At 37.8% G+C, this 8,683-nt stretch overlaps 2 protein-coding genes across 5 annotated transcripts in view; one reads left to right on the top strand and one right to left on the bottom strand.

Moving 5' to 3' along the window:
- LOC130573042 (rap1 GTPase-GDP dissociation stimulator 1-like) overlaps positions 1 to 8,683 on the top strand; it is a 29,803-nt gene that overhangs the window by 2,077 nt on the left and 19,043 nt on the right.
- The window catches only part of SH2D4B (SH2 domain containing 4B), a 94,065-nt gene that overhangs the window by 74,698 nt on the left and 10,684 nt on the right, over positions 1 to 8,683 (bottom strand). For 3 of the 4 annotated variants that reach the window (XM_057365227.1, XM_057365224.1, XM_057365225.1), the window contains exons 2-3: positions 3,658 to 3,749; positions 3,374 to 3,539 (exon numbers count right to left, since the gene is read on the bottom strand). The gene's annotated coding sequence lies outside the window, so the exon portion shown is untranslated. The remainder of the gene's footprint in view (positions 1 to 3,373; positions 3,540 to 3,657; positions 3,750 to 8,683) is intronic. The other variant, XM_057365226.1, reaches the window with a different exon arrangement.

Here is an 8,683-nt window from a genome sequence, read left to right as displayed (position 1 = left end):
TGAGATTGTGTCTGAAGGTGCATAGACTGTGTTTCCACCTTTCCTTCTCTGTTTCTAAGGATTCGTTTGCATCACAAGGTCACCAACAATCTTAAAAAAAATTAAACAAGAAAAAGCAACCCCCCCTTCTTGCTCTATGGCAATTCAAGTAACTTTTAATAACTATTCACCTAAAAATATCATTCTTGTGCTTTGGGACCCCCTTCACATGCATTCAAAAACCCTAAATTAAAAGTCAATAAAATACAATGCTGCTTGGAAAGAGCTAAATTATCTTTCACTATTCCAATACCAAAATCCAATTTTCAGGGTAACTTGTTTTCTAATGGAGATCCAATTTAAATTAAAATCTCTACAGAAAAAGTACTTGATTCAGGACCCAGTTCAGGAAAGGACAGTGACAGTATATTCTTATTTATAAACTGTAATGGGGACCTTGCTATAGTCCTTTGTGGTTTAGTGTGCAAAACTATGCCCTCTTCAGTCTAAAACTATTTAGRAATAAAAGCAGCTCAGCTTTACTGAAAGATCTGTAGAAACCCCTTCAAAAACATGAATTTCAGAAAGGAAAAGCAAATATCCATTTAAAAGAAATTAGCCCATGTTACAAATTAGAGATATTTTAAGATTATAAATATCAGAAGTATTTGGAATCAGTGCTGTTCAATACAGATGTTAAAATATCTAGCATCCTAAAACTATTTTATCCAAATAATTTTAGTGTTTTAACTTTTTTGTGTGAAGAAGTAGAATAGGAAGAAATGTAGTCTCAGAGTAACTTAGCCAAGATGAACAAACTCAGCACAGCAAAAGGATCTTACGACTTGTTCACAGACAGCCTGTCTTTCCCTTTGTTAAACTTTTCTTTTTTCTTTCCTCCGAAGTCCTTCCCATACACTTTGATAATTTTGATATTAATAATTTAGATAATTTCTAACGACTGTAATGATTTCTTCAGACAAATGAAAGTGAGAGAATTTCCCAAGATTTTTGAGCCTGATTGTTCTAGGTACTCTCAGAAAGGCTTGTAGAGCATTATGTSAATGTGAGGGAGGTCCCAAAAGCAAAGGCTGTCCCCTCCCAGCTTGTCCCCTCCTTCAGTGTCCAGGGACATCAACCCACTTGTGCCACAGAGCTCAAACCTACTCACACAGCACAGGTAACCAGGTCAGCTTAAGTTAAAACAAACAAAAATTGCCCAGCTAAAAAATACTGGATTTTCAAAATGGTTAAGTCACCCACATCCCTCTGCATATGTTTAAAATCTGATCCTTCTTGCTCTGCTGACAATAAGCATAAAAGTAACACTTTACAGATGTTGATAAAGTGATGCACCAGTAAGCAGATTCTCCAACTTGAGGTTGGAGCAGAGCTCTAAATTCTAGGTAATATCTTACAGCAGCAGGTCACTTGTATTAAGCACTAACAGAGCTTACAAGACCACAGCTTTTCAAATGTGTGTCAGACTTGAGAACKATCTTTTTTTACAGTACAAAGTATGTTATACTGCATAAAAATAGTCAGGCACACACCCACTAATCAAGAAAAAGTATTCTTGGCACATCCATTATGCAACTAACTTCCACAGTGTCTTCCAAGGATCTTCTCCACATCTCTCTCAAATTATAAAATGGGTCAAATGCACATGTCAGGATCAACATTATAATAGTCAGCACTACAAAATTTCACACAGTACAGTAAAAAAAATTACATTTAACAGAATTTGCATGAACTACCACTAGTGTCCACTTCATTCTGGAGTTCTCTGAGATTAACAAGGTACCTCACATGGGATGTCCTTATGTTCAACAGTGCAGGAACAAAATCATCATCTCTCAATGRCTTTTTCTAGATCTTGATAGAATCACTTGCTAAGCAATTAGCAAGGACAAGCCAGGTGCAGGTGGAGGACAAGTTGCAGACTAAGATCTCACCTTTCAAGAATTACAAAAATATACTCTTTTTTTTTGCTATTTTACCAGAGAAGCAAAGGAGAGATGAATGCCCTTTCAAGRCCAACAATATATCTTTGTATTATAGCTCTTCACACAACATTTGTCACACACAAGCAGAACAGAGAAATGCTCAGGCCCATGAGTTTACTTGCATAGAAGTAATCATTAATTAAACCCTACAAGTTCAGGAATTTTAATCTGGATAGTGGGACCTTTGTGCTGTGCCTGTTTAGGTGGAGTCCAGGCACAAAAGGCCAATAACTGCATTTGCTTTGTCATTTGTCATGTCTCCATGGCTTTCTGGTCAGTGTCCATAGTCTCCAACATCCAACTATGCTCCCYGTAGATTGTTCAGCAGGGAGAGCTGAGGACTGGGCTGATGCTTTCATATCAGCAAAAAGGGTTATTTTTTTCACAGCGGTTCTCTCACTTGCCTAAARAAACCATGTAGGAGTTGTCGAGCAAAAAGTAATTAGTGTTTTCTCTGCTATGGTGTCTAATTGGTTTYACCTCCACTGACAGCCCTTCAAAACTACATTTTGGAGCCAGAAAAAATTAGGCTGAATGTTATTTGGTTGAGACTATGGCCTACTTCCCGTACACACATGACAACCATAGGGATGGGTTCCTGTAATTCACTTTATGCTACAAAACTTAAGATGTATATTAACTGCGTGATCAAAGGTATATTTAGAGACCAATAGCACTCCTAATAAATGCAGAAAGCTAGATCTCCAGTGAGCAAGCACAACAGAGAGATTTCATTCATTGCCAGAAATGAATTTATCCCCAGCTGTCACAATTTGTCTGATTGCTTATCTGCTCACATGTGGCTTTGCTGTGCTGACAGTTTACTCCTCTTTCACAACACATGATGAAACCAACACCTCCTGGAGATAAACAACTATGAAAGAAGCTAAACTTTGATTTAGGCYAACAAGTTTCCTGATCTCTTGTTGATTAAAAAAAAAAACCTACCTGAAAATATTACCCGAACACAAATTGTGCTGATGGTGCTTTACTCGCTGCTTTTGAGSACAGCACATTTGTGGCTGTTCCTGCAAGGATGACTTCCAGCCTTTGGATCCAGAATTTCCTTACCTTGCGTAATGAATTGGAGTATCAGGGAGCTCAGGCTCAGCATTAGCCTCTAAAGCTGGTGTGTATCAAAMAGACCCATTCCCTAAGCACTACATCACAGTTAAATGATCACGTAAAAAGACACTGTTACACAAGTTTACATGACTTTGATATCCTCACACTAAAGTGAATTTTGTTCCTATTCTCCAACCCTCAAAATAAGGAGTAAGTTTAAGAGAATGCAATTAAGCAGCTTTTTATGCTATAGGTCACCTCTTCAGCACGTTATGTTCTCCTGACTGCACTCGGGTGGCTTTCTTCTGACTTATCTCACTGACCTGTTTTAGGTTATCATATTTTTCCTCTTAYCTGTTTTCAGTCAGGGTTCTGCAGCCATTTTTCTTGTTGACTCCACAGGGTGTCACACCGGCCACGATCCAATGGGATCTGCTATCTACCCATAGCTTTCTTCACAAACACTCCTCCTTGGTGGAACTCAATTACCTAGGAATAAAGCCAAAAATTATAGAAATATAGAGCTGCTTTCTGCCTCCCAAACAATCTCCATTTGAAAATCAATTGCCATTTTTTGTCATCATAACAATATATAAATTTGGCTTACCACAAGAATATCACCTTTTACCAGGGCCTCTTCTGAGCCTGTATTTCTCTGCTAGTTTTCTGAAAACAACTTCTGTCCATCTCAGTTTCTTACTGTTAACARAGAAAAAAGCCTTTGTTTATGCACTTAGAGCTTCATACTCCAGGCACTGCACTGTGAAACTCTAAGCTTCAACCATACAATCCCCACCCAAATAATGGAAATTCGTACATCTCCTTTCACTGCTTCCATTGCAAGTTCTTCATTCACTTAGTTTTGCTSAAGCTGGAACTATGCACAGGTTCTCAAAGGGTGTGTGTTATCAATTGAGTGTCCTGCATCAGCATACTCTTCTTTTGAAATCTCGTTTAAGTGCTTTCTGCTCAGCACCCTTTTRCAGCACCCTTTGTCTAATGGTCGGTGTTCAGGCACTGAAAATCCACTCTACATCCATGGTATCCAGCCATGGCAACCAGATGATGACCCACTTATGTTCTATGTCTCTTTTCTTTTACCACTTTACTGCTAGCTGATTTATTTTCCTCACTTTCAAAAAAAAATAAAAATAAAAATTCTGTGCATGACACCACATCAAAGACAGCATTTGTGGCAGTCCTGATTTGTGACAATTATGAGAATTTTAGGCAAAGATTATAGATTTTTAAATCCTTGTGATTAATAGAGAGCATTAATGTAAGTACTAGCCAGTCAGGCTTAAATTCCCATCTTCATCATCCCTTCAATCTGTGAAAATCTCCTTTAAAACCTCACTGCATTCTCATGTTCTCTGAATAGTAAAATGTTCAAAGGTCCATCCCATGGGATCACRGGCATTGAACATGCTTTAAGGAGTTCAGGATGGGCCAATGAAGTCCAAAAAGGCTGCAAAAGCCATGGGCAAAGGCTAGTTTTTGGGACAACACAGTGGGCTTTCCCCTTTTTCCAGTTCTTAGCAGAACTGGAAAATATCTTAGAGATATTTTTAAAGCATGTGTAGAAACTGTTATGTATTTGGTCRTTAACATTGAGAATAATTACCAGTACTCTAGACCAGAAGAAAAGAATATTGGGAAAAATATTAATTTTTTGCAGATTCTGAAGGTGGGTGGAAACAGGTATTTCAATTTCCAGCTAATGAYAGGGCTCCAGCCTTCTAGGAAAAAAATGATACTCATACATTGCTACCCCTTTCCTCCTTGGAAAGAGTTGCTGAAGAATGCAGAGCAACAAGAGTTAAAAACCAGCCAGGTCAGGAATTGCTCATAATTATATCCCTTTCATCCTCAGGATATTAGTTTTAAATTCTCTCACTGGGTCCTTTTTAATCTCATGATTTTTCTCCTACATCTCATCACCCTTGAGAGCAGTGTCAAAGACACAAAATGTATCTTTTAACATGGCTGTAAGTGGCTTTTCATGGAGACATAGATAATAGCTTATCTGATTTATAGGACAATTTTCTTGCCATGGGTTTGAAAATCTGAAGAGATGGAGGATCTGTTCCTCCAATACTTTACTTCATGCACCAAGATAAGATAGTTCTATAGGAAMGAATATAAGTCAGCCTAGTCCCAAAACAGTTGCATGACTTTCTAGAGATGAAATACAATAATTCACCACTGGAGAAATTAAAAAAGAAAAAAAAATCCTTCTTCGAATTGAATTGCACCTTTCTCCTCCCTTCCCTGGTAACAAAATCAAAAGCAGCAGCTTTTGCTACCCTTGGTTACAGCAAAATGCTATAATCATGTAGCTGCARCACTCACAGCCAGCAGGAATGAATTTGACCTTACAGCCTTTATTTGCTCTTWATACACATACACCTGCCAGCCCTCCTACCCTTCTCCATCTCCAATTTGCACCTTTAGGTCTCACATGAAATAAATTTAATACCACATTCCCAGTCAAGGAGACCTGGAGCTTTATTTCAGCTACTATACAATAATAGTTCTACTCAGMATACAGGTACATTTATTACCATAGGTTTATATAGGACATGCCACAAACCAGGAATTTTTAAATTTTAGGGAAGAGTGTTAAAGAAACAGTGTGAGAAATTGAGACTTACAGCTACATGATTTTGCAGACTGCCACACTAACAAAAATGCAGCTCAATTTTCTTTTTTTTCTTTTGCTTTTAATTACATTGCTAGACAGACTGAACAGCTATTTTGCAGTATCATGAGCTGAAATTTCCTTCAGGCCACATCTTATGCCTTTCAGCTCCTCTTGACCTGCAGAACTCTAGCAGCTTCTCAACATGGACTCTCATCCCTCAGCTGTTACACAAGACATGTCAAATTAGACACTTGTGTTTCCTGCCCTGCTGATACAGTACATTTACAGAAAACTACAGTCAAGCAAAGGCCAGATGACAATTTCAACAAGAAAAAACAARAAGGAGTTATTTTCTCTCTCAATCCAAAATCACTTTGTGGCACTTATCTCTAGGCCATGTTCGGAAAGCTAAATTACAAACAAATTCAACATAAATGCTTTAATGAATTTAAATGCAATTTAACAAGACAAAASGTCCAGCAAAGAAAATCCCTGTGGAAAGGATATACAGTGTCTTCTTTTACTGTTCTTTAATCATCTGTTACCAGAGACATTAGACAGAGCAAAATAGATAGAGCAAATAACTACCACATCTTTATATTCTGGAAAAACACATTACCATGTTTTTCTGCTTTGAATAATGGTGATGATGATGATAATAATCCATGAAAGAATCTTCTAAAGTGCACTAAAGGTAAGTGACAGAAGAAGAAGTCTAGTATGTGAAATTACTGAAGGAAGARGCAGTGAAACACAAGGCAATTGACTGGATTAAGTTGTTTCAAGCCCTGAAACCATTTGGATCACACTACTCAGGATCCAAACAATAATAAGTAATACCAAGTGTAACATTTATATTGAAGGATAGAGTCTATTCTTCCTATAGAAAATGATAGAAAATAATTTCTACACTTGTGAAAGGCCATAAAAAGAAAAAAAAAATCAGAAGCCATTGCTGTTTGAGAAGGGGCAAAATCGGTTGCTGAAAGAGAGATGTGTGGGATTCTTCTTTCTCACACACTGAGGACTTTATAGGTCAAAACTATCACTGAGAATTGACACAGCAATGGTTCAAGGGATCCAAAGAGCTCACCCCTCATGGCTCTTTCCCCACAGCAGAAGCCAGATGAAATTGCTGTGGCACTGCACAATTGTCTCTGCTCTCATTAGGATGATCAAAAACCAACTCCCACAGCAAAAGTCTGGCTCCTATGCCTGTTACTGAGTATCTTATGTACAGATTTATGTGTGAATTAATAATCTTTGCCTTCAACTCGGGATAAAAGCCTTTTGTACCTTAGTCTCAAGAGATTTCTAAACTCAGACCCTGCAGGCAATGAGTGCCCATTTCCCCSGCTTCTCTGGTGAATTACTAAAGCTGATGAACAATATTCTGGCAAAAATGCTGATTCAAGAGAACGAGCAGTATTCCTTGGGAACATGTTTATTCTGCTAAAACCCTGCTCAGAGGCCAGACGGGCAGGCACTCCCTGCTGTCTGAGCAGCTGGCCAGCTCGCCTGGCACCCTTCCAGCCTGGCTCCCCGCTGGCCGGGCAGCGCGCCAGGCAGCCGGACTGGCAAAAAACCTGAAACAAATTGTTCTGCTTTGCCTGCAGTTCCACCATGTCAACAAKCTATTCCAGCACGGGATGAAACAAAATGTCAACACCCCAGAATTTTCCACAAAAGCAAAATGCCCTTTTCTGGTCAATTTTAGTCATGATCTGTATGTGCACTTTTTTGCCTCTCCGCAAAAGTAACTGTCTTACAGTATCCGCTTGTCTTTCCATAGTTTTATAGATCTCAATTACGAAATATATTAGAAATGTATTTGCAAATATGACTATTGCTCTAATTAGTACTAGAAGTCAAATGCCAACACATTTTGGGTCTTAATAAGATGAAAACAGAGTTCAGTAGATAATTCATTCTCAAAGGCTCCTACTTTATTTATGTTGCTCTATCAGCAGTTGTAGTCTTCTGCCCAATGCCATTCATTCTAAGTTTAAGATAAAAGCTGATTCAACTATCAGGTTGCTCAGGTGGTTTGTTTATTTTTGGGTTTTGAGGGTTTTTTTTTGTATAAAAAAACCTGCATTCTACTGCACTTCATTTATACAGAATCATTTATTCAGCAAATTTTGGCAGGAGAACTGCACCTGATGAATCCAGACATTTTTCTAAAGATGGGAGCTTCTTTAAAGCACAAAAGCAAAATTGTTGTCCTTAAATTACTGTTTTTAATTTTTAAGCCAAATAAGTTTTCTTCTCAATAGACAGTAACAGCCTTTAATTGTATTTTACTCCAACTCCCTTTATTTCATTCTCTCTTCAAAATSGATCAGGAAATTAAAGTGCAGAAATCTGATCTATTCTTCATAGGTAAAWTGTAGGATTATGATAAAGCACAGAATTACTCAACACAAACATGGTAAAAAAGGAAAGTATGACTTTTGTGGAGGCAAGTAATGCCCAACCTGTCTCTTTAAAAATTTTCAAGGAGCTCATGAGAAGGTCAAGAAAGGAGATACTGTTAATGCATTTCAATTTCTACAAACCTTTCAATAACCTTTATCTAAGTTATCTTGGGATATGAGAGATGATTATCTGATGAAGTTTGAAGAGCTGAATAAAGACTGCTTTTATAATAGAAAGCCAAAATTATTWGAGGTTACCTTTGCTGGAGCCTGTSTAATTCAATATATTCCTAAATGACYTAAAAATAGCAGAACAGTAAGGAGTTTCTTTATTATTTGGAGCACTCAAAATTGAAATTGACTGTAGAGAATTGCAGAAAARCTGTACCATCCTGTATGAATTGGGATAAGGAGGCACATCAAGTCCAGTGTCTGCAAATGCAAAACAACCTACATGGAGAAAAGATGGACAAACTATAAATGATGGTGAGGCTTAAATTAACTCCCTCTGGCCAGATCAGTCATTTTAATCACCTGCACAAAAGCCATTCTCAGACAAAGAATCAACAGCA

The sequence above is a fragment of the Malurus melanocephalus genome, unplaced genomic scaffold, assembly GCF_030028575.1.
Source record: "Malurus melanocephalus ecotype Western Australia unplaced genomic scaffold, MMel_1.1 scaffold_49, whole genome shotgun sequence".
Taxonomy (NCBI): Eukaryota; Metazoa; Chordata; class Aves; order Passeriformes; family Maluridae; genus Malurus; species Malurus melanocephalus.
The sequence above is the reverse complement of the archived record's forward strand: the minus strand, read 5'-3'. Positions and strand labels throughout refer to the sequence as shown.